Consider the following 27,668-nt stretch of genomic DNA (forward strand, 5'->3'; position numbering starts at 1 on the left):
TGTCATGCTCTTGGTCTTGCTCTCAAATTGAGGGCCGATTACAAGGCTGGCGGTCTTGAGACCTCCAGCCTCATGGTGGCGGTTAGGCCTGCCTCTGTTGTGGTGGTCCGACCGTCACACCACAACCCTAGAGGTCAGACCATCAGGGTACCAACGTCTCCGTGGGGATCGGTGTTCCAGACAGGCTGACGGTGGCAGAGGTCGGAGTCAGCCAGGACGGTGTTGCATGCAGCACCACCCTGCTGATTATAACCTTGTTCTCTGCCAACCTTATCATGTCGGTATCACTGGCATGAAACGACTGGCAGAGAACAAGTGCAGGGGGCTACGGGGGGCCCTGCACTTCCCATGCACTTGGCGTGAGCATTGCAGGGATCCCTCTGCCCAGGAATGTGCAGACAGGGCGCAATGAAAGGGTGCTGGTGATCTAGTGACAATGCTGCCGCCACTTTCCCACTGGGCTGACGTGTAGAAACCTTGGTTTCTGCCTGTCAGCCCTGCGGAAAAGTCTTAATGGGCCTGGCGGGGAGGTAGCCAGCGTTGCGACAACCGTCCCATCAGAAGTTCAACAGATGGGTTCTCCCATCCACTGAACTCGTAATGAGGTCCTATGCCTTTGAGGTAGAATGATTTTGCTTAGAGTAAGAATCCCAATTCTAAAATATTGTGTGGCCATAATATCCTGCTCAAATATCATGAGTGCCTAAAAGATGAGGGACATAATATTGATGGTAAAATATCTTGATTTAAATTGGTTAATAATATTAATGTTTAATATATAGTATTTTTAAATATCATTGTAGGTATTATTATTATGCACATTGTACCATGTGTATGTTTATTACATTTTATATATCAATGTGCTACATTTTAATTATTGTTTGCTAGGGTCGTGGGGTTTATTTGTGGATTGACTTTGTTAATGTTATCATTTAAAAATATATTCATTTAGGTGTAATTAACTGTTTATAATATTAGTTTAATTGTATTCAATTAACTGATATATGCAATACTTATTTTAATTTGTATATATGCTGCTATGTTGGATTTTGAGGTTTGTTTGGGTATTAGGTGAATATTTGCATTTGGTATAAACATACATTAATTATAATATTGTGTATTAATATTCTAAGTTGTTATTATGTACAAATAATATAAAAGTAGTTTAATAATGCTATAAAATAGTGTTGTTCATTGATATGTATTTGTAATTTTTTTAAATAAACAAATGGATGTCTGGGAAGGTAGTTTATTATTTTAAGGTTTATTGTAATTAAAAAGAACACCATGTTTAAAAATAAAATTATGTTTTAGTATTTAATCAAATGTATAAATAAAAGCAAGTTTAATTGCAAAAATATATCAGGGATCTACATTTTGTTGAATATTAAATATTATTACTTTGGATTCAGAAAAACATATATTTTAAATATGAACCTCAATAAGTGTTCCTTGAAAATATAACATTATTTAGTTAAAATATAATTACAATATCAATTTAAATGTATTTGTTTTTATTAAAAAAATACGATAAAAAATCAAATCAAATAAGAAAATATTGATTTTTAATTTATTGAATACTTTTTTAGTTCAAACATCAATGAGTATGTTTGGAGTTAGGATACTAAATTGTATTCTCTTTTATCAATATCTGTCTTTTTCGGGGACCTTTATTGTACTTGAAAATAGTATTATGAACCCCCACCCCTGAAATATATGCACTTTCCCAGGTGTTTATGATACTAGAGAAAAAATAGTAAATTCACCCCTTACCAAATAATATGCATTATCACCAAAATGTATGGCAGTAGAGTTAGAACAATAAATGTGCTGCTGCTTCCTCCTAAAAAATGTGTATTTTCTCAATGTTGAATGGAAGGGACTGAGAATGGTACATTTTAGCAATATTATTTATTCAATTAAATCAATGAATGTGAAAAATGGTAGTATAATAAACATAATTTAAAAATAGGTATTAGCAATAATAGCATTTAAGTTCAAACAGTAAGTTTGAGTGCTCCATATTTTCACATTTTACCATGTTTGTAGAAATCAAAATAATATATTAATTAGATGAATATCATTTCAATCTTTAAAGAATGCTTTTTTTTATTTTAAGGAATTTTTATAATCTTTATTTTTATCAAAATGTTTGAAATTTGTACTATTGTTTAACGTAAAATTTATATGCATTGAATTTATGAATGTATTTAAATACGTTGTAAATGTGTCTTTTTAAAAGTCCAATACCTAATTTAAAAATATTAGTAAAATTAATGTACAATTTAAGTGAAAATTTAATTTACTGAAAGTATAAAATATTTTAAAATACAGATTGTTTTATGGTTAAATGTATTTACATTTATTACAACGCTGTATTTTTGTACTTTATATTTTGCAGTTGATATTTTTGCATTTTTAACTTTTTTTACTGACTATAATTTTGGTGGCTATATTGTTAATATTTTAATTTGCACTACATAAAATCAATATTTTCACTAATTAGGACAGCATTTTTTTTTCCAGATTTTTGTTATTGATACTGTAACATACAACCGTAGGTAGACCCTCACAGGTTTTTATGAAGTGCTGTGAAATGCCTACGGGCCTTATTACGACTTGGGTGGTCGGACCGCCTGACTGCCATAGTGGTGGCCCGAAAAAGAGAGCCATGTTGGCGGTCATACAGACGGGCGGATTACAATTTACACAGGCAGGACCAACAAAACCCAGCCAAAAAAACAACACCGCCAGTACTTTGCAGGGCGGTAAATAGGCGGTCTGACTACCAGCACCTACAGCCCATCAACCAACAACAGAACCTATGACAAGTTCAAAATTGCAGTGGCAGTCATGCCCCATCTCTCTTCTCCCCTACCCCACCAAGGTCGCTGAGAAGATAGTGAACGCCCGACTGTCTCACTTCCTAGAGGAAAACAACGCACTCAACGCCTCCCAGTCTGGATTCTGCAAGAACCACAGCACTGAGACCGCCCTCATCGCCTGCACAGATGACATCAGAACCAGAGTGGACAAGGGCGAGACCATCGCTCTCATCCTTCTGGACCTCTCCACAGCTTTCAATACTGTATGCCACCAAATCCTCTGCACACGCCTTTTTGACGCAGGAATCCGACACAAGGCCCTAGACTGGCTCACCTCCTTCCTCGCCAAAAGAACCCAAAGAGTTTGCATCCCTCCCTTCCAGTCCCCAGCAACCAAGATCATCTGCGGGGTCCCCCAAGGATCCTCCCTCAGCCCTAACCTCTTCAACATTTACATGGCCCTGCTCACCAACATCCTCCGCCCTCACGGAATCACCATCATCTTGTACGCAGATGATACCCAGCTCATCATCTCCATCTCTCTCACAAGGAACCCTTCCACCACCAAGACAAACCTCCACGCCGGACTCCTCGACATCGCCAAATGGATGACAGCAAGCCACCTCAAACTCACCTCCAACAAAACAGAAATCAGCATCTTCGGCCCCAACAAGACAGTATTGGATGACTCCTGGTGGCCCACTGCCCTAGGACCACCCCCAACACCCTCCACCCACGCATGCAGCCTCTGCATCATCTTAGAGTCATCTCTCTCCATGGCCCAGCAAATCAACACCATATCGTCCCCCTGTTTCAACACCCTTTGCATGCTACGGAAGACCTTCAAATGGATTCCCTTAGAAACCAGAAAAACAGTCACCCATGCACTCATCAGCAGACTGGACTACGGCAACGCCCTCTACGCTGGGACCACAGCCAAACTTCAGCACAAACTCCAGCGAATCCAGAACGCAGCCGCACGTCTCATCCTCAACCTCCCCCGCCACAAACACATCTCCGCTCACCTCAGATCCTTTCACTTGTTGCCCATCAGCAAAAGGATCATCTTCAAAGTCCTTATCCACACTCACAAATCCCTCCACAACACTGGACCAGCCTACCTGAATGAACGAGTAAACTTCCACGCACCTGCTCGACCTCTCTGCTCTGCCGACCTCGCCATTGCCCCCCGCATCCAACGCGCCACCTCCAGCGGAAGATCCTTTTCCCACCTTGCCTCCAAGACCTGGAACTCCCACCTGCACCTCAAGACATGGTTTTTTGAGCCGTAAATATCAACTCTTTCCCCTCCTCGCCCCCCCACAGCGCCTTGAGACCCTAATGGGTGAGTAGTGCACTTAATACATTTTGATTGATTGGTTGATTGCGGTTCTCTAATGGCGGTCTGTAGGAGGCTGGCCTGGCTTATAGTGGGTACCTTGTGGTACTTACACTTTGTGTCAGGTCCAGTTATCCCTTATTAGTAAATTAGTAGTGTTCTAGCAGCTTGGGCTGATAGAGGTAGCTATAGCAGAGCAGCTTAGGCTGAACTAGGAGAAATGCAAAGCTCCCACTATACCACTTGTTAGACCTGACAGCCTTAGGGTAGTCACCCCTAACTTTTTGCCTGCCTCCCTCCACTTTTTGGACACTGTTTTTGCTGGTTTTTAGACTCTGCGCACTTTACCACTGCTAACCAGTGCTAAAGTGCATATGCTCTCTCTCTTAAAACATGGTAACCTTGAATCATACCTGATTAGACTATTAATTTACTTATAAGTCCCTAGTAAAGTGCACTTCATGTGCATAGGGCTGGTAAGTTAAATGCTACTAGTGGGCCTGCAGCACTGGTTGTGCCACCCACTTAAGTAGCCCCTTTTTTCCTTGTCTCAGGCCTGCCATTGCAAGGCCTGTGTGTGCAGTTTCACTGCCACCTCGACTTGGCATTTAAAGCTACTTGCCAAACCTAGAACTCCCCTTTTTCTACATATAAGTCACCCTTAATGTGTGCCCTAGGTAACCCCTAGAGCAGGGTGCTGTGTGGGTAAAAGGCAGGACATGTACCTGTGTAGTTATATGTCCTGGTAGTGTAAAACTCCTAGATTCGTTTTTGCACTACTGTGAGGCCTGCTCCCTTCATAGGCTAACATTGGGGCTGCCCTCATACACTGTTGAAGTGGCAGCTGCTGATCTGAAAGGAGCAGGAGTGTCATATTTAGTATGGCCAGAATGGTAATACAAAGTCCTGCTGACTGGTGAAGTCGGATTTAATATTACTATTCTAGAAATGCCACTTTTAGAAAGTGAGCATTTCTTTGCACTTAAATCCTTCTGTGCCTTACAATCCACGTCTGGCTGGGCTTGGTTGACAGCTCCTTGTGCATTCACTCAGACACACCCCAAACACAGGGTACTCAGCCTCACTTGCATACATCTGCATTTTGAATGGGTCTTCCTGGGCTGGGAGGGTGGAGGGCCTGCTCTCACACAAAGGACTGCCACACCCCCTACTGGGACCCTGGCAGACAGGATTGAACTGAAAGGGGACCTGGTGCACTTCTTAGCCACTCTTTGAAGTCTCCCCCACTTCAAAGGCACATTTGGGTATAAAACAGGGCCTCTGCCCTACCTCATCAGACACTTGCTGGAGAAGAAACCAGAACCTACATCCTGCCAAGAAGAACTGCCTGGCTGCTCAAAGGACTCACCTGCCTGCTTTCTACAAAGGACTGCTGCCTTGCTGTTGCCCTGCTGCCTTGCTGAACTCTTGTCTGGCTGTGAAAGTGCTCTCCAAGGGCTTGGATAGAGCTTGCCTCCTGTTCCTTGAAGTCTCAGGACCAAAAAGACTTCCCTCTTTACTTAGACGCTCCGTGCGCCGAAAATTTTGACGCACAGCTTGTTTCGCGGCGAGAAAAATGCCGCACTCCGACGCTGATCGACGCGACGCTCTTGGGACGATCGAAGATCCGACGCACGGCCTCGCAAGGACAACGCCGCCCGACCTCTAGAGGAGAAATCGACGCGACGCCTGCCGTGAGATCGTAATTTCAACGCGCAGCCCCGCAGATCGAAGTCTAGAGGAGAAATCGACGCGACGCCTGCCGTGAGATCGTAATTTCGACGCGCAGCCGCGCAGACCGACGCACAGCCGGAGAACAAGCAGGAAAATCCACGCACAGACCCGGGACATCTGGTAATCCCCGCGATCCACAGAAAGAGACTGTCCGTGCGCCGGAAAACAACGCCGACTTCCCCGCGTGGAAAATAACGACGCAAGTCCGTGTGTGCTGGGGAGAAATCGACGCACACACCCTTTTTCCACGCACCTCTTCGCTTGTGGCCCTCTGAGGAGATTCTTCCACTCCCAACCAGGTACTTGTGCTTGAAAGAGACTTTGTTTATATTCTAAAGACTTAAGACACTTTATATCACCTTCCTGTGATATTTCTACAATTTTCCATTGCAACTTTATTCTTTTTGACCTACAATTATCCTGATAAATATTATATATTTTTCTAAACACTGTGTGGTGTATTTTTGTGGTGCTATATGGTGGTATTGTATGATTTATTGCACAAATACTTTACACATTGCCTTCTGAGTTAACCCTGACTGCTCGTGCCAAGCTACCAGAGGGTGGGCACAGGATAATCTTGGATAGTGTGTGACTTACCCTGACTAGAGTGAGGGCTTTTGCTTGGACAGAGGGTAACCTGACTGCCAACCAAAAACCCCATTTCTAACACCACTTATATCATATAGCACTATATCATAAGAAACACAATACTCAGAGTTACTAAAAGTAAAGGTACTTTATTTTAGTGACAATATTCAAAAAGTATCTCAGAGGATATACTCCCTTACGAGGTAAGTAAAATACACAAAATATACACACAAACCAAAATCCGGTAAGTAAAACACTTAGAAAAGTAGTGCAAACACTGTACAACACAATAGAATGCAATAGGAAACAATAGGCCTAGGGGCAACACAAACCATATACTCCAAAAGTGGAATGGGAACCACGAATGGACCCCAGACCTAGTGTAGTGTAGGGGATTCTGCAAAGACAACAATTGACTGTAAGGCACTGAAGATGGATTCCTGGACCTGAGCACCTGCAAAGGAAGGGGGCCAAGTCCAAGAGTCACCCAAGTGTCCATGGGGGGCAGGAGCCCACTAAACCCCGGATGAAGGTGCAAAAGGGCTGCCTCCAGGTGGAAGAAGCCGAAGATTCTACAACAACGGAAGGTGCCAGGAACTTCTCCTTTGGTCAGAAGATGTCCACCGGCGTGCATGAGGACGCAGAGTTTTTTCCATACAGAAAGACTGCAAACAAGCCTTGCTAGCTGCAAGAGTTGCGGTTAAAGATTATGGGTGCTGCCAGGGCCCAGGAAGGACCAGGAGGTCGCCCATTGGAAGGGGAGAGATAGGGGGCACCCAGCAATACAGAGACCCCACGCAGAAGCAGGCAGCACCCGCAGAAGCACTTAAACAGGCATTCAAAAATATGAGCACAGCAGTCGTCTCAACACAACAAAAGAGGGTCCTACGAAGCTGGAGGTCAACTCAGCGAGTTGGGCAATGCAGGATGGAGTGCTGGGGATCTGGGCTATGCTGTGCACAAAGGAAGTCTTGCAAAAGTGCACAGAAGCCCTAGCAGCTGCAGATCACGCAGTACACAGGATTACTGTCTGTCGTGGGGATGCAAGGACTTACCTCCACCAAAGTTGGACAGAAGGACCACTGGACTGTCGGGGTCACTTAGATCCAACTCCTTTGTTCCAGGGACCATGCTCATCAAGATGAGAGGGGACCCAAAGGACCGGTAATGCAGATGTTTGGTGCCTGCGTTAGCAGGGGGAAGATTCCGCCGACTCACTGGAGATTTCTTCTTGGCTTCCAGTGCAGGGTGACGGCAGGCAGCCCACAGAGTTTGCACCACCAGGAAACAGTCGAGAAAGCCGACAGGATTAGGCGCTACATTGTTGCTGGTAGTCTTCTTGCTACTTTGTTGCGGTTTTCCAGGCGTCCTGGAGCAGTCAGTGGTCGATCCTTGGCAGAAGTTGAAGAGAGAAGTGCAGAGGAACTCTGGTGAGCTCTTGCATTCATTATCTGAGGAAAAACCCACAGGAGAGACCCTAAATAGCCCTCAGAGGAGGATTGGCTACCTAACCAGGTAAGAGCCTATCAGGAGAGGTCTCTGACGTCACCTGCTGGCACTGGCCACTCAGAGGTCTCCCTTGTGCCCTCACACCTCTGCATTCAAGATGGCAGAGGTCTGTGACACACTGGAGGAGCTCTGGGCACCACCCCTGGGGTTCTGATGGACAGGGGAGTGGTCCCTCCCCTTTCCTTTGTCCAGTTTTGCGCCAGAGCAGGGGCTGAGGGATCCCTGAACCGGTGTAATCTGGCTTATGCAAGGAGGGCACCATCTGTGCTCTTCAAAGCATTTCCAGAGGCTGGGGGAGGCTACTCTTCCCCAGCCCTTAACACCTATTTCCAAAGGGAGAGGGTATAACACTCTCTCTCAGGGGAAATCTTTTGTTCTGCCTTCGTGGGACTGGGCTGCCCAGACCCCAGGGGGGCAGAAACCTGCCTGAGGGTTGGAAGCAGCAGTAGCTGCAGAGAAAACCCCAGAGAGCTAGTTTGGCAGTACCTGGGGTCCATGCTGGAGCCCTGGTGATGCATGGGATTGGCACCCCAATACCAGATTTGGCTTGAGGGGACAATTCCATGATCTTAGACATGTTACATGGCCATGTTCGGAGTCACCATTGTGAAGCTACATATAGGTATTGATCTATATGTAGTGCACACGTATTATGGTGTCCTGCACTCACAAAGTCTGGGGAAATTGCCCTGAACAATGTGGGGGCACCTTGGCTAGTGCCAGGGTGCCCTCACACTTAGTAACTTTGCACCTAACCTTCACTAAGTGAGGGTTAGACATAGAGGTGACTTATAAGTTACTTAAGTGCAGTGTAAAATGGCTGTGAAATAACATGGACGTTATTTCACTCAGGCTGCAGTGGCAGTTCTGTGTAAGAATTGTCTCAGCTCCCTATGAGTGGCAAAAGAAATGCTGCAGCCCGTAGGGATCTCCTGGAACCCCACTACCCTGTGGTACCATATACTAGGGAATTATAAGGGTGTTCCAGTGTGCCAATTAGAATTGGTGAAAGTGGTCACTAGCCTGCAGTGACAATTTTAAAAGCAGAGAGAACATAAACACTGAGGTTCTGGTTAGCAGAGCCTCAGTGATACAGTTAGACACCACACAGGGAACACATATAGGCCACAACTTATGAGCACTGGGGTCCTGGCTAGCAGGATCCCAATGACACATATCAAACACACTGACCAAATAGGCTTTCCACTATGAGCACTGGGATCCTGGCTAGTAGGATCCCAGTGAGACAGTAAAAACACCCAGACATATACTCACAAACAGGCCAAAAGTGTCAACATCAGGACAGTGCGCGCTCTACGGGCGAAATGCAAAAACCCAGTCCTTATGCAAAGGCATATTTCATGCATTGTGTCTCTATGCAGTATGTTAACTTTTTGCATTGCAGAGCTTCTACCTTAAAAAGTCATTAATGTTGTTTGTAATTCATTGTTCATTTGCAAGGCTTGTTTGCAGGACTACAGGGTGTGGTCCTTTATTCTAAGACTTTCTAGAAGCATTTCTTGCAGCATGGTTGGGTGTGGCTCGTGGGTGGGGCTTGGCTCTATATAACGGAGCCAGCCCAGCTCCACGTGCTCACTATTCAGAGGTCCCGGTGCAGAGCAGCAGCATTTTCCAGAGCTCCTGTCCCGGAGGCCTATCCAGTCATTTCCAGGCCTGCCCTAGTTTATTTGGTGATCTTCAAGCAGGGCGGTAAGGCGGAGGTCGGGTTCGGCCCGACTCCTTTTTCCAGTGACACTCGAGTTTTGGGCCTAAACTTGAAATCGCATGTGCGATTGTTTTCATGGCATTTGTATCGTGAATTCCGAATCGGCAACAGTGTGAGCGATTCATTCCAGGCATTTACTTCTTGGCATTCAGATCGGCAGTGTGCGCGATCATTTCATGGCATTTGTATCGTGAATTCCGAATCGGCAACATTGTGCGCAGTTCATTGCAGGTATTTACTTCTTGGCATTCAGATCAGCAGTGTGCACGATCATTTCATGGCACTTGTATCATGAATTCTGAACTGGCAACAGTGTGCACGATTCATTCCAGGCATTTACTTCTTGGCATTCAGATCGGCAGTGTGCACGATGATTTAATGGCATTTGTATCATGAATTCCGAATCGGCAACAGTGTGCGCGATTCATTCCAGGTATTTACTTCTTGGCATTCAGATCGGCAGTGTGCGCAATCATTTCATGCCATTTGTATAGTGAATTCTGAATCGGCAACAATATGCGCGATTCATTCCAGGCATTTATTTCTTGGCATTCAGATCGGCAGTGTGCGCAATCATTTCATGGCATTTCTATTGTGAATTCCGAATCGGCAACAGTGTGTGTGATTCATTCCAGGCATTTACTTCTTGGCATTCAGATCGGTAGTGTGTGCGATTCATTCATAGCATTTACTTCTTGGCATTCAGATCAGCAGTGCGCGCGATCATTTCATGGCATTTGTATCGTGAATTCTGAATCGGCAACAGTGTGCGCGATTCAATCCTGGCATTTACTTCTTGGCATTCAGATCGGCAGAGCGTGCAATCACTTCATGGCATTTGGTTCTTGATAATCGAATCGGCAACAGTGAGCGCGATTCAGTCCAGGCATTTAACCTTTGAAATACAGATCGGCAGAGTGCATGATCATTTTCTAGACATTGAAATCTAGACGTGCAGTTTGATTGAGTTACATAATATTTCCTGAACATTTGAGATGTGGAACTCTTAATCAGAGTGTGACGTAACAGGGTTATTCATGATTCTAGTACAGTTCATTCATGCAGAGAAAACCAGGTGTTCTTTAACCTTTGTTATAATACAGTGACTATTCCAAAAACTAATTGGAGAGTATTATTCAATGTTCATAGTATTCTTGAAACACAGATTCAATAGAGTGTTAGTCAATGTTCATAGTATTCTTGAAACACAGATTCAATAGAATGTTCTTCAATGTCCATAGCATTCTTGGAACCCAGATCCAACAGAGTGTTATTTATTGTTCAAAAATATAATATGTTAATTCTGGATTGCTCATATGAAAACCTTGTAGAACCTTTTCTTGATCTCCAGGTACCTAGATTATTGAGGCCTAGTTACAGTGAAGTGTTAGGCCATTCATGTTTTCAGTATAAGTGTTTATTTGAAACAAAACTTATTGAAAGTCATTGTGATTAATCTTGCAATTGTGTTGTTTAACTCTTGCTTCCACAGGTCTCCATCCCCGCTGTTCCCAACCCAAAACCCATTCCCCACTTGCCCATTCTTTACCTCTGTGCTATATTACTAGTGGAGTTTGGAGCTGCCAAGAGGTGGACATGTTAGGAACATGCGCAAGCCCAGAGGATCTCGTCTCCTTGACAAAAAGTGGGGGTAACAAGGCTAGAAAGAGGCTATCTTCCTACACGGTCTGAACCATGGCGGTTCCTGGCCACCACAGCAATACACAACACAACATTGGATGAATTTAAAAACAACACAGCTGACATACATTCACACCCTGACACACCCACAAACCACACTATAAAACACACCCTTCACACACCACAATCCTTTGCAAAACCCATGTAAAATACACCATCTAGAGTGCCCAAAAAAAGAACAATTCCAATTTAATTGGCACCTTTCCATCTCTCACTGAGTGAATATCCCACACCCTCAACACACCCACATTACACTCCTTGCTCCCCTCCACTCCATTTACTATCCATCACTTTCCCAATTCCCAGCACCTATCTTTATCATTGATTATTGCATTTTACCACCATGTCACCCCAGAAAAATCCCTGTTTCACCGAAGAAGCATTAAGAGTCATGGTGGATGAAATTATTAGAGTAGAAACACATCTATTTGGAGCCCATGTCCAGCACACTACTATTGCTAGGAGAATGGAAATGTAGCAAGGGATAGTCGACAGAGTAAATTCTATAGGTCCCACCCTGCGCACAAGGTATGACACCAGGAAGAGGTGGAACAACCTCAGGGAGAAGGTCCTTTCCATGGAATGCAGGCACCAGCTGCATGTCCAGAAGACTAGCAGTGACCCCCAACCCCTTCCCTTACAACTCAGATCCTGGGAGGAAAAGGTCTTGGCCATCCTGCATTCTGAGGGCTTAGTAGGAATACCTGAGGGCGTGGATTCGGGTAAGTCATAGCAATAGAAATGGCACCAAAACGTATTGGCATGCATGCTCACTGCTCACCTTTTGCCACCCTCACTGTCATCCCAGTCAACAGTCCAGTGTTTACCTGTCCACAAACCCCTGTCTGGCCTCCAACGTGTGAACTAGACTTACCTGGGGAAACTACATCTCTATATAGTGGGTGTAGTACAAGGATTGACAGCACTACAAATCCCAGCAGGCACTGTTCCAACATTACGAAAACCAGAACAATGTAGCCTACTCACATTTAACGTCTAGTACAAACTCCACAGTGGAGTGTACTCCCCCGAGAGGATGGCATCAGTATAGTCTGTTTGTTGGACAGGCCCTGACAGCAATGCTAAGACCAGGAGGCCCAACTACACTCACTATACTCAGCCACCACACTGTCCTCTGCCACTATGACCCTTCTCCCTCTACTCAACCATTAAACTGTACTCACCTGACAGGATGGCATCTGTATAGTCTGTGTGTAGGACAGGTACTGACAGCAGTGCTAAAGCCAGGAGGCAATATACACCTAATGCCAAACAACAGCCCACTGTGCCTCTGTTCAAGTATCCCTGTAAGTGAACTTGCAATGGAGCTGTACTCACCTGAGAGGATGACCCATGTATATTGTGTGTACATCCTGAAGTAACATGACTATGTATCCAATGATAGCATGTCCCTATAACTCCAAAAACTAGGCCAGTAATCATATTACAATGGACATCTGCCTGTGAACTCACATATGAAGTTTACCCACCTGGGAGGGACCAAGATACAGATCATGGTACACTCTGTGATGTGGCTAACCACCTAAATCCAGCTTGAGCAGCTATGCCAAGACACCAAAAAAGTGGACAGGAAAAACATCTCCAAATGTGTGCCAAAAATATTAAAGACAGATCAAAGGCACCAAAATGCATAATCTGAATAGTATTGGCAGCAGATATGGTCCCAAAGCACTGACCACATGATGACAAGTATCATATATACAACAAGGTTCTGGATCTACTTGCATGATAGCCAACTTGGGCTTAAGCTACCCTAAGCCACATCCTGCCCAGCCACTGTTTTCACTGCACTGCTGGCAAGATATAAGTCTATGACAATCCCTCCAAATGCTAATAAACTCAGACATCCTGAAGCCAATTGACTGAAATGTAATTGGTATGTTACCCAAATGTCAGGTCAACACAGTTGATAGCATGTGTGCCTGTCACATAAGGCAATTCAACAAATCCAATGTGTACATGGCCTTAGTCAAATGTCACTGTTAACTATTGGAGGTAAATGTCACAATACAAACTGCAACATTCTGTCTCTCATATCAACAAGTCTACCTGCCACTTGGGACACAGAGACCACTCAAGAGACTGCCACTACCACCATTGATGGAGCCCTCAGTGAGGACAACACTCCTGGATGTGTGGACGTTGAGGACAGTTCTGGCCTACCCGGGCAACCTGGTCAGGTGACACCTGTCAGCCTCATTATGACCACATTGACTCCTCTCAGCCTGATTGTGTCAACATCTCAGGCAACCAGTTGCCCACAAACCTATATCCCAAGTACAGTGACAACAATCTTGTGCCCCCCACTCCAGGATCCTGAATCACAGCAATATAACTCTGACAATGACGGTCCTGGACAAGTAATAGGGGGCAAGCTGCGCCAAGGGTACAGGCACGTGGGGGAGGGAGTAGAGTGTGTGGGTGGGATGGTGTGAGCCAGCAGCATGTGGCTGATGGGGATGGTTCTGGCCAGGACACGATCACCCAACTCTTGAGATCATACCAACAATACCAAACCATGATGGGCCAGGTACTTGTAGATCTCAGGGAGATCAAGGAACTACAGAGGGACTTCCATGAGGAAATTCGTGAACAGTGGGAGGCCCACATTTAGCAACATGGTCTCCCTAACAGGGGTACTGAGAGACATCATCACCACCCTGAGCAGAAATGGTCAACAAAACCAGACCCCTTCCATTGGACAGTCTATTCCAGCCCCCTCCACATCTGTGATAGTCAATGGAAGGAAGGCCCTGCCAGGGGAAGGACCTGCCTCAGACACCCCTGCCTCTGTAGCTGAAGAACCCCCCAAAGCGGTGACATCCACCCAAGCACCCAGGAGGTATAGATGGCAAGACACAAACTACTGCCAGGAAGGGAGCCCTTCCTAATGAAACTAATTTGTGTTCCAATGATTCGTTCTGTTGACTGTTGTCCAACCACTTTCCATTTTCATGCTAGTAGGACACTGGACTTCGAAATCGTGTGGCATCTACCATAATGATTACACCCACAATGACTGATTCCTTCACTGTCAATTTCTTTTTTTAAAGTTTTACCTTTATTTTGTGTGCACATGTAAATAAAAACACATAACACTAAAACAATGCCTATGTCATCATTGTGAGAATTTGAATGTTAAATCTATGTAAAGCCAATGATGAATACATAAAATGTTAATGGAAGGAGGGATATGTCACAGGTAGTGGCATTCAGAGGACTACTACTAACACAATGACACAAGTGACTAGTCACACCAAACATTTTATTGCACTGTACAGCACATAGACTGCCAAAATTACTAGACTGTCATAGACAAGAATGAAAGACCTATGTTGAGTCAGTCTAGATATCTCAAAGTACCGTCCCCCGAGACCACAGAAGAAAGGGTCATGTCAGACCTTGTCCCATAGAATAGGTTAGTTGATGTTGTCAGCAGCTTTAGCCTTAATCCATACCAAAACCAGGTCTACCAACTTGACAAACAAATGACACAGACTGAAGGCAGTATAAGAGTCCCTAATCATAGGTCCATCCTTTTACAATGAACAAGTATCTAGTGGTATGATACCAACCTATGTCAGTGTTGTGGCACAGGCACTGTGGCCTGCAAGGAGGAAAGACTTCCACAGCTACATACAGGTCATACAAGATCATTGTCAACATAATGTGAAGGGAGAATGCATGGATTGTACTGGATGACAACGTGTATCAAGGCCATATGATCACACACATGAGGAAATTGTATCAACAAACCACATCAAACAAGTGTATTGTGCACTTCAGAATTCCACCCACCCACTGTCCTAGCTTCTTTTGGCAAAGGACTTATAAACCCCAAATCTGTGACCAACATTACCTGGATCAATCCATGTCCACTTCATATATGAAAACAGCAACAGCTACATGCCAATGTCACAACTCTGAAATTCCCACATGAGGATGGCATAGTAAAGACACCTGGATGAAACACAATGCAATGAGTTTAGGCAGAAAAAACACATACATATGACCATAACTTCAAATTAGACGTCAGTAGATCCATACACATTCCCATGAGACTGACGCAAACAAAGAAGATAATAATGGTATTGGCTTATTTTCAGTCTGAATTTGCAATCATACCATGGCTGTACACTGCATGGCGTGAGATCTCCTGTCCTTTCTGAAAAACATGCCCTAATCAACATATCCTGTCAAATAAAGTTTGCCATACAATCCCCGGAATCACATATTACTACACACTTACACTCAAGAAAGTATTGATTGATGGGATCTGCCTGCAAGTCTTCACCTTCCTCCTTATCACTGTCACCCTCAATTGGCATTTCAGGATTCTAACCTAGTGGCATTGCTAGCTCCCCCTCATCTGGTATATATGGGATGTGCCTCCTTAGATCAATGTTTGGAGCATGCAGCAGGCCACTATGATCATACATACTTTTTTGGGTGAGTGGAGGAGGGCTCCACAAGTCTTGTCTATGCTCCTAAATCTGGCTTTCAGGAGCCCAAAAGCCTGCGCCATGACACACGATGTTCCTCCATGGGCATCGTTGAAGCGGACTTCCCCTGGCGTATTTGGGTTCCTCACCGGTGTCAACAACCATGGACGGTTTGGGTATGCAGAGTCCCCTGTAATGGAATTGGTCATATTCGCAACAATTAGGCATGCTAATCGTTTCTTCTGCAGCACACATTTGATGCAAACACACATGACATATGTCACATACGAACCAGCTAGGCCCTCTCTGGGTACAGTCATGAAATCGGCTGTGGAATTGTGCTGTTTTGCATGACGAAGGCATTATGGACTCAACCCGGATAACTGACATAGACCTGTGAAATGTAGCAGTCTGCCAAACAACTTGGTCATTGATGGAATGGAAGGTCTTCCTGTTTCAATAGACTTGTTCATTGCCATGCGGTGGAACCAAGGCAACACATGTACCATCAATTGCTTCCACCACGTGTGGGAAGTGTGCCAAACCATAGAAGTCAGCCTTCACATGTACGAAATCCTCACATTGAAGAAACTGGATATAGCTGTCCAGGTGTTTCAACACTGCAGGGAGTACATCCTTCAATACAAGACTGAGCATAGACAAGGACACCAGCAGATAGGGACACTCAATTTTGGAAGGACCCTGTGGCTAGGAAGTGCAACAGTTGCATAACTTGTACAATAGGTGGCATGTTATTTGGATGAGAAATGGCAGGCAGTAGAACAGGCTCCAACTAATGACAGAGATACACAATTGTTTGCCTATTCAGATGATAAATCTGGATGATGTGTCTGTCTTCCAAGGTCTGGCAGTGGACGGTAGACAGGAGGATGTCTGATACTTCCCCTCCCTGGGTACCTATGTGGGACAAGAAATGAGTATAACCATCATCCAAATCTTTTCTTGTAACATACATAATGTATTGACATACTGTGACAAGGCATGCCATGATTTTCTGACATGATGTTCAGTACAAGTTACCAATGTCAATTCCACAGAAGTAATATGTTTCCACATTGCTTTACCACAAATGCTTATACATCATCTATCTGGACAGCAACACATTTCTTCATGAAACATGCTACTCAGAATGTGACTTAAGTTCCCAAATTTGAAATGGCCAGGGGGAAGAGAGGGTCTGTGGCCAAAGTAATCTTGTATATGTGCCTGGCAATTAATAAAAATGCTGTCAAAGTAGAAGGACATACATGACAGGATAAAACCAGCACTTATCAGTTGTTTAGACCTTTATTTGGAGTTGTGATACATTTATTATTAGCCAACTACCACATAAAATGCTTTTAAAATGGCGAGTGCCTGACCTACTCCACTGGACACTAGGATGCGCCCATGTCCACCAACAGAAGTCGTCATGGTGGTAGGCAGTTGCGACCACTGCGAATACAGCCATAGGCTAATGTTGTTGCCAGTGGCAGTCTTGGGCCAGAGGATGTGTCAGCTGGCACTGACAACAGTGCATGTGGCAGGATGTGACCGCCATGTTCAGAATAATCGTTCACTTGACTTCTGACACTGCGACAAGCAAGACCTCCACAACCTGAGCTGCTGTGTACCACCTATGGGAGCAATCATGCCATGTCCAACAGGTGACAGGGCCCCTGTCTTTTATGGACAGCTCTATGGTGCACCACAGGGGCACGTAGATGCCCCATGTCCACTTTTTCACTGTACTTCACCATATAGGGGGTCATTACAACATTGCAGTGTACATTGCATACGCCGTGCAGAAGACCGCCAATACACCGCTGCGGAATTCCACCACAGCTATTATGACACACATCTCGGAATCCGCCGAAATTCAGACACCCACACAAGTCCGCCACACCAAAGGTCAGTGTTAAACTGGCGAAAACAAAACCTCCACCTCCACGCCAACAGAAACACGCCCATGCTATTACGACCCACGAATCCACGCAGCGGTCTTTCAACCGCGGTATTCCATTGGCGGTACACACCGCCCCGCTCAAAATACACACACATCTCCAAAACACCGCCACATTGGACAATTACAAATACACACACCTGATACACATACAAACACCACTCCCACACACCCAACACAATATAAAACACACACCCACATCACCCACAAACACCTACGACCAAAAATTGGTCACGAAGGCCAGAGCGACAGCACAGAATAGACAATCCCACCACACAGAGGCACACAACACCATCACCCACACAACATCCACGCACAAAACACCACACACCACTACACATCACCACACACATCAACACTGACACCGCCCCACACATCACACACACCACCCCATGTCACACCAAAGACACCCCCGGTTTTCCGAGGAGGAGCTCCGGGTCATGGTGGAGGAAATCCTATGGGTAGAGCCACAGCTATTTGGCTCACAGGTGCAGCACACATCCATAGCCAGGAAGATGGAGCTATGGCGCAGAATAGTTAACAGGGCCAACGCTGTGGGACAGCATCCAAGAAATCGGGAGGACATCAGGAAGAGGTGGAATGACCTACGGGGGAAGGTGCGTTCAGTGGTCTCCAGGCACAACATCGCGGTTCAGCGGACTGGCGGCGGACCCCCACCTCCTCCCCCACAACTAACAACATGGGAGGAGCAAGTCTTGACCATCATGCATCCAGAGGGCCCCGGAGGAGTCGGTGGAGGAATGGACACTGGTAAGTCAAATCTTAACTATCATATCCCCCACCCTACCTGCATGCTATCACACACCCCACCCTCACCCCCTCCCCTATCACTCAAACTCCTCACTAATGTACTAAGAACACAAACCACACATCCCAACACCAAGCCCTGCATGACACAACTAAGCATGGACACCCATCACTAAAGCATGCTCACTGCACATACCCAGAACACCCCCCCAACCATCATCACACAAGCCCCCACACAGGAATGCTTGCACTGGGGTACACGCACACCCACCCATTGCACACCATGACACACACACATGCAATAATCATGCTCTTATGCCCCTGCAGGATCACGAAGGACCGTCACCACACCGGAGGGTCCAGACAACTCCACTCCACCCACAGAAGAGGCCCACAGTGACGATAGCAGCTCTGCCTTACTGGATCCTGATGACCAGCCCGGACCATCGTGGGCCTCGGGACAGTCGGTTCCCCTTGCACAGGCACAGCCCAACACTGACCTTCCACCCTCTGGTAACACCAGCACAGCACCCACCCAGCGGCCCCAAACCTCCGTACCCAGGACAGGTCAATCAGCTGTGTGTCCACCACTACAGGGAACCCAGGATAACCCACCACCCCAACAACAACAGGGACCTGGGGGCAGTGGTAGTGGGCACACGGTCCAGGGGACGGAGGCACAGGAACACAGGGGAACTGGGAGGGCTGCTGTGCGACAGGGGGCGGACAGGCCAAAGGAACCCACTCTCCACGAGGCCCTCTCCTCCATCATGGGAGCATACCACCACTCCCAGAGAGGATGGCGACGGTCCTGGTCAAGTTTCAGGAGACCCAGAGCCTGCAGGAGGACCAGTATTTGGGGTTCGGAGAGTAGAATAGGGAACCACCTGTCATATGGAGGCACCTGAACCTGGCCTTCAGGAGGCCGAAGGTGCGTTCGATCACCCTCCTAGTCCGCCCATGGGCCTCATTGTAGCGTTCCTCTGCCCTGGTCCTGGGATTCCTCACTGGGGTCAATAGCCAGGACAGGTTGGGGTAACCAGAGTCTCCTAATAGCCACACACGGTGCCTCTGGAGTTGACCCATCATATCAGGGATGCTGCTATTCTGCAGGATTTAGGCGTCATGCACTGAGCCAGGAAACATAGCATTTACCTGAGAGATGTACTGGTCTGCCAAACATACCATCTGTACATTCATGGAATGATAACTCTTCCGGTTCCTGTACACCTGTTCACTCCTGTGGGGGGGGACCAGAGCTACATGGGTCCCATCAATAGCACCAATGATGTTGGGGATATGTCCAAGGGCATAAAAGTCACCTTTCACTGTAGCCAAATCTTCCACAGGGAAAATGATGTATCTCCTTACGTGTTTCAGCAGGGCAGACAACACTCTGGACAGCACGTTGGAAAACATAGGCTGGGACATCCCTGATGCCATGGCCACTGTTGTCTGAAAAAACCCACTTGCAAGGAAATGGAGCACTGACAGCACCTGCACGTCAGGGGGGATTCCAGTGGGATGGCGGATTGGTGACATCAGGTCTGGCTCCAACTGGGTACATAGTTCCTGGATAGTGGCATGGTCAAACCTGTAGGTGACGATTAAATGTCGCTCCTCCATTGTCAACAGGTCCAACAGCGTGGGTACACCGGAGGATTCCGCCATCTTCTCAATTGTCCCAAATGACGGTGCCTAGGAAGGACAACAGCGACCACAGAGTCAACTTTTTTCCAGGTATGTACCCACAGTTACACAGAACACGACACCAAACTCAAAACCCTTCCTGTATGTGTGTTGAGTGTAGGCCTAGCTATGTGTGACGCAGAAGTAAATGAAGCCATGTGGGCCCCTGAAATGGCGGCTGCCTGACCTCTAAACTGGGACAATGGGATTGTGGGGTAACTGCGCTGCCGTTGCACACCATCGCGGTAGGCGGTCGTAGACCGCGGCGCAATGCTGCATTGGTTAACATTGGACCCTATGGGTCCCAGGAGCCAATGAACAAGTGCGCTGCCGGTGATGATACGCACCTCCGCGGACGTCACCGCTGCGGACGTCACCGCCATTTTCTATCTGTTCAATCACTAGATACCTGATCTTCAACAGGAGAGGACCTACACTGCAAGTGCTGCTGTGACCTCGGTCTGGAAGCGACGATGGCTGCTGCGTCTGGGGAAGGGGCCCCTGCCTTCACTGCTCAGGAGTTGGAGAAACTAGTAGACGGGGTCCTCCCCCAGTACACGCTACTCTACGGTCCTCCAGACCAACAGGTTAGTACACAGGTAGCACGTTGTATGGGCTAGGCCTGGGTGGAGAGGGCTGGATGTAAGAGGGAAGGGGGCAGAGTTCAGGGAACATTAATGCATGTGAATGAATGTGCCACATGGCTAGGGTAGGGAGGGGGGACACTCACATCGACAGTGCAGTTGGTAATGACTTCTCTTCTTCCCTTGTGCATGTCATGTAGGTCAGCACCCACCAGAAGAAGGACATTTGTCGCACCATCGCCAAGGACGTCCGGACCCTGGGGGTCCACCAGAGACGGGGCACCCACTGCCATAAAAGATGGGAGGACATTCGCCGCTGGAGCAAGAAGACGGCGGAGGCTCAGCTGGGGATGGCCTCCCAATGTGGGAGGGGTGCCCGTCGCACCATGACCCCACTGATGTTCCGGATCCTGGCGGTGGCCTACCCTGAGTTGAATGGGCGCTTGAGGGCATCACAGCAGACACAAGGGGGTGAGTACAACCTCATTCTGGGTACTTGGCGCGCAGTTGAGGGGCTGGCTGAGGGAGGAGGGCTGTGGGTGTACCTAGGCCAGGCAGAAATACGTAGGCTAGGCCCCTCCGTAATGCAGGCCATGTGGCACTCCACCCCACCGCAGTAGAGTGCCAAGTACAGGTATACATGCCCCTGTGGCATCCATGTGTGCAGATGTCCACCATAGCCATGTAGGCCAGATCCCAGAATTTGCATCTGTAGAGGCCAGGAGCACGGCGTAGTGCAGGGGGCTGCTGTGTCTGTATTGTCCGCCAACGGTAGCGGTATGCCATGCACTCAACCTGTCTTTCTTCTGCCTTCCCCCCCATTTTTGTGCTCTCCCTGTTCTTTTGTGCATCAGCATCATCAGGCGGAGGTACAGTGGCACCGGAGCACGAGGGAGCTGCATCCCACATGGCCATGGAGGGCCACACCACAGACTCAGAATGCACCAGTGGGACGGAGGGCGAGGGGAGCTTCACGTTGGCCACCGGATCACCAACCAGCGACACGGACTCGTCCGCCGATGGGAGCTCCCTTGTGGTGGCGGCACCATCTATGCACCCCACTTCTACAGGTACAGCCGCCACCTCCCCTACCAGCACTGCCCTCCCAGCAGCCCCTCAGCGTTCACCCCGTGCCCGCTCACCCAGGAGGGTGGGCATCACCTTCGCCCCAGGCACCTCAGGCCCTGCCCCAGTCACCCTTGCTGCCGTCAGTGAGGAGGCCATTGACCTCCTCAGGTCACTCACTGTTGGGCAGTCTACCATTGTGAATGCCATCCAGGGTGTAGAAAGGGAGTTGCAACACGGTAATGCATTCCTGGAGGGCATTCATTCTGGTCAGGCTGCCCTTCAGCGAACCCTGCAATCTCTGGCCTCAGCACTGATGGCAGCCATTGTCCCTGTGTCTAGCCTCCCCCTCTAATCTCCTCCACCCAGACCCAATCCCCTGTACCCCAGCCCATCCCAAGCACACCATCAGACCAGCATGCACACACCTCAACACACAAAAGTAGCTCAGGCAAACATAGACACCACACATCCCACAGACACTCACACAAGCATCACACACATACAGACACAGCAACATCCACTGCCTCCACTGTGTCCCCCTCCTCATCGTCTCATTCCTCCCTCCCAGTGTCGTCTACACTCTCACCTGCATGCACTACATCTACAGGCACCAGGACTCGTACCAGAACACCCAGCACCACACCCCGCTCACCTGCAATCACCACCTCCACTCCCATTTACACGTCCCCTGTGTCCTCTCCCAGTGTGTCTGTGACGCCCCCTCCCAAAGTACACAAACGCGGGCACCCACACACCCAACATCCATCCACCTCACGACAGCCTCCAGTACCTGCACCTGCACCCAAAACCCCTAAAGTGACACCTCCTACAACCACCTCCTCTTCCTCCACTCCCAGACCCCCTCCAGCTACCCATCCCAGTGTTCGTCAGAAACTGTCCCTCTGCAAAGTTGACCTTTTTGCCCCCACCCCCACCCCTCCAATTCATCAGTTGCGTCATAGCGCCTCAGCCAAAAAGCCTCCAGTACCAGTGGTGCGTGTTCAAGGTGTGTGGAGTGCACCGGCCACCAGGGCAGGGAGTGTGACACGGAGCCAAGGCATTGCCAGTCCACCCCCTGTAAAGGCTCTGAAGTTGGAAAGTGGCCGACGGGACCGTGTGAAGACTCCTGGAGGCAAAACAACTCACAGGGGTCCCAGGGGGATTGCAGAGTCAGCTGTGACTCCTCCAAAGGTGGGGAAGGGCCAGAAGAAGTCTGCACAGCCTGGTGTGAGCATCACGGCGGAGAAGGGCGGCATCCTTCCCGGCGGCCGGGTCGCCACCGCTAGCACCGTTGTCACTGGTCACGAGACCACCGCAGGAGTCAGTGCCCACGAGGGCCCAAGTATCGTCACTGGTCAGGAGACCACCGCCGGAGTCATTGCCCAGGAGGGCCCAAGTATCGTCACTGGTCAGGAGACCACCGCCACCGCCCGAGTCAGTGCCCAGTAGGGCCCAAGTATTGTCACTGGTCAGGAGACCACCGCCAGAGTCATTGCCCAGGTGGGCCCAAGTATCATCACTGGTCAGGAGACCACCGCCACCGCCGGAGTCATTGCCCAGGAGGGCCCAAGTATCGTCACTGGTCAGGAGACCACCGCCACCGCCCGAGTCAGTGCCCAGTAGGGCCCAAGTATTGTCACTGGTCAGGAGACCACCGCCAGAGTCATTGCCCAGGAGGGCCCAAGTATCGTCACTGGTCAGGAGACCACCGTCGGAGTCAGTGCCCAGGAGGGCCCAAGTATCGTCACTGGTCAGGAGACCACCGCCACCGCCGGAGTCAGAGCCCAGGAGGGCCCAAGTATCGTCACTGGTATGAAGACCACCACCACCGTCGGAGTCAGTGCCCAGGAGGGCCCAAGTATCGACACTGGTCAGGAGACCACCGACACCGCCGGAGTCATTGCCCAGGAGGGCCCCGGCAGCCACAGCCCCGCTGGGCAAGGAGGGACCGTCATGCCACACACCAATGCCCAGTCCAGAGAACGTCATGCCACACACCAATGCCCAGTCCAGAGACCGCCATGGCAAAGCACTGCTGAACAGTCCAGAACCACCATGGCAAAGCACCGCTGAACAGTCCAGAGACCGCCATGGCAAAGCACCGCTGAACAGTCCAGAGACCGCCATGGCAAAGCACTGCTGAACAGTCCAGAGACCGCCATGGCAAAGCACCGCTGAACAGTCCAGAACCGCCATGGCAAAGCACCGCTGAACAGTCCAAAGACGGCCATGGCAAAGCACCGCTGAACAGTCCAGAGACCGCCATGGCAAAGCACCGCTGAACAGTCCAGAACCGCCATGGCGAAGCACTGCTGAACAGTCCAGAGACCGCCATGGCAAAGCACCGCTGAACAGTCCAGAGACTGCCATGGCAAAGCACAGCTGAACAGGGCATGCACCGCTGAACAGGGCAAGCACCGCTGAAGAAGGAAAAGACCGCCACATCAAGCATCGTTATCCCATGTGCAGCTGGGACAGTGACGGGACAGGAACTGTCATGGGGAGACTAATCCAGTCTGGGCACCAGTCCCCCTCCAGAACCAGTGGAGAGATCCATCCACTCTGTCTGTCCTTCACAGGATGAAGCACTCTGGGCACCAGTCCCCCTCCAGAACCAGTGGAGGCTGTTATCTACTTGAGAGACTGTGGCTTTGCACTCCCCAGGATGGTCCAGTCGGCAACTCACCCACTGTAGAGACTTGAGAGACTGTGGCTTTGCACTCCCCAGGATGGTCCAGTGGGCAACCCACCCACTGTAGAGACTTGAGAGACTGTGGCTTTGCACTCCCCAGGATGGTCCAGTGGGCAACCCACCCACTGTAGAGACTTGTGAGACTGTGGCTTTGCACTCCCCAGGATACATCAATGGGCATGGAGCCCCATCGTGGATGTGGCGTGGTGCTGTAATCCAGCTGAGGTCCCCCCTCTTCCCTTCCCCCTGAGGTGCCTGTTGTATTTCTCTCTGATGCCCCGGCAGTGTTCTCTCCGTTTGTGGACAGGTATCTTGTGTGGGTCTCGCCCATGCATTTTTGGACTAGTGGTGCATGGACATTGATATGTGCATATCTGCACTACTTCTCGTAATGTATATACTTTTGAATGATTTTATAATATATCCGTATATATTTGAGACATGTATATTGATACATTACAATGTTTGAACTGATTTCGTTTTGTCTTTGCATTCTTCCGGAGGGGTTGTGGGTTGTTACTATGATGTTTCTAAATGCATTGGTGTGTGTGTTGTAATATGCGTGGGTGGGGGTGGGGGTGGGGGTGTTGCGTGTGTGTGTCCCCCTGACTTTTGCCTCACCCTTCCCTATGTCTTACATGCAGTACTCCCCGTTGTCTTCGCCGGCGCCGGAGTTGGTCTTCGTAGATGAGTAGGAATACAAGGGCCGGTAGGATTTGTAATTCCGGCTCCATGGTGTCCTCCTTCCTCGTGGGATGTGTTCAGGTGAACGTTTTCCCATTTCAGAAACTGTTTCCGCCTTGTTTTTATCCACAGTGAATCCGCCCCAGAAAAGGTGGCGGATTGGCGGATTGTGATACTATGGGCGGTACATTGTCTTCCGCCTGTCTGTTGGCGGTGACCGCCGCTTGTCTGTACCGCCGTGGCGGGCAGTGTGTTAAAGTGGCTGTCTTTGTTGGCGGTTTCCGCCAGGGTCATGATTCCCTTTTTTTGTCCTCCGGCCTGTTTGCGGTATTACCGCACCTTTAACACCGTCTGCCAGGGTTGTAATGACCCCCATAGTCTCTCCTCACAGGCTTGATTGTGCCCATGTGTGCTAAAATGTGTAGTAAAGGCCATGGAGCTGTGTTGGCATTGAGTATTGTCTGACAGATAGCTTCATGTAACATAGTATGTCAATTTGCATGTCGAACTGCTGTAGCAATGAGGGATATGACATGTGGCCTAAAAATTGTTGTACCAATCTGTGTTTACCTATGCCCTTGATGTGGCATCATGTTGAAGAGTTTACTGCATATGTGTATTGATTGAGGGTTGTTCCCTGACTGTTGTCATGCATCATGGAGTGTCTTGCATTGATGTTGACATCACATGTGTTTGGGTTCATGCATTCATCCACAGATAGCTACCATGTTTGGCATGTCCAAGATGTCGGTAGTGATGTTGCTTTTCATTGGACAACAGTTTAGAGTCCTTCTATTTGTGACTGTGAGTTATATGGCATGTATATGCCATTTAGGTGTAAGTTTTTGCTGAGGCCTACTTGGCCTGGTGGTATTTATTGTCACTCAGAGTTGTGGTTTAAGTTTTATCAGGTACATGTTGTGACCCTATGTCTCTTTATTTTTGCAGCATCATCACTGGCAGGTGTAGGAGACGGGGCAAACCAAGTATGGAAGCATCTAGGCATGGGACGTCAGGTCAAGATGACACCAACACAGAGGGACCCAGTGGCCTGGAGGACAAAGGGAGTGCCACAGGGGACACCGAGCACTCTTTATCATCATCAGATTCCTCCTCCAGTGGCCATTCCCTAGTGGTGGTGGACCCATCACTTCCCCAATACCATCCTTGTCTGCCACCCATGTTCTATAACTGCCCTCCCTCTTGCGCCCCACCCAGTTGGCCATGCTCGTTCACCTAAGAGGATGGGTGTCTCCTTTGCCGCAGGCACCTCTGCCCCAGCCCCTGTTAGCCTTGCTGCCCTCAGTGAGGAGGTTATTGACCTGCTGAGAAGTATCTCTGTGGGTCAGTCTTCCATTGTGAATGCCACCCAGTGATTCCACTGGACTCCAACAGACCAATGCATTCCTGGAAAGCATTCATGGTGCAATGGCTGCCCTACAGAGATCTTTTCAGGCTCTGGCTTCCACACTGACAGTAGCCTGTCACCCTCCACCTTCTGTCTTCCCTCCACCTCCCTCTTCCCAGTCCAAATTCCCTCTTCCCCTACCTACCCAAAGCACACAAACAGATCCTCAGGCATCCACCTTAACAGACAAAGGTATGGCACTCAAACATAAGCACCACAAGACACACCATTGGGATGTACACAAACAACATCCACCTGCAGACATAGCAACAATGACTACTTTCCCTGGCACCCCCACCACCCCAGCATCACATGACATCAAGCCTCCCTACAGATACCACCACAATAGTCACAGACGTAGCCATCACACCCATCCTGCCCACAGACACCACCCCAGCAGGCCCGTAGACATCAACCCCAAACACCACACCTGCAGACACTGCAGCTACTGACACACTTACATCCAGCACATCCACCATACCTACAGTCACCACCTCAACAGACACCCACTATGGCATCCCCAAGCAGCTCCACCTCCTCTAGGTCTAAAACACATGAACGCCCTCGCCCACTCGACAGACACCCATCACACACAATATACCTAACCATAAGCATGCACCCAAGTCATCCACAACTACTCGTCAGAGAACCACTCCCTCAACCTCCAAATCATGACCTCTTTCTGATGACCATCTCCGTGTAACATTTCCTTTGTGACCTTGGCCTTACCCCTGTGCTCCTTCCGTGCCACACCCAAAAGGTCCTCAACCATCTCTAAGGTCATCCTTTCCACCTCCAAGGCCTCCCCTGCCCCCTGCAAAGATCCATACTCCCCCAAAGAAGAAGCTCCCCACTCCCAAAAAGGAGCACACCCTCCCAAGCCAAAACCCAAACCCCTATCCCCCACCCACCCCCGGATAATCC

This window comes from Pleurodeles waltl, chromosome 4_2 (assembly GCF_031143425.1).
Source record: "Pleurodeles waltl isolate 20211129_DDA chromosome 4_2, aPleWal1.hap1.20221129, whole genome shotgun sequence".
Taxonomy (NCBI): Eukaryota; Metazoa; Chordata; class Amphibia; order Caudata; family Salamandridae; genus Pleurodeles; species Pleurodeles waltl.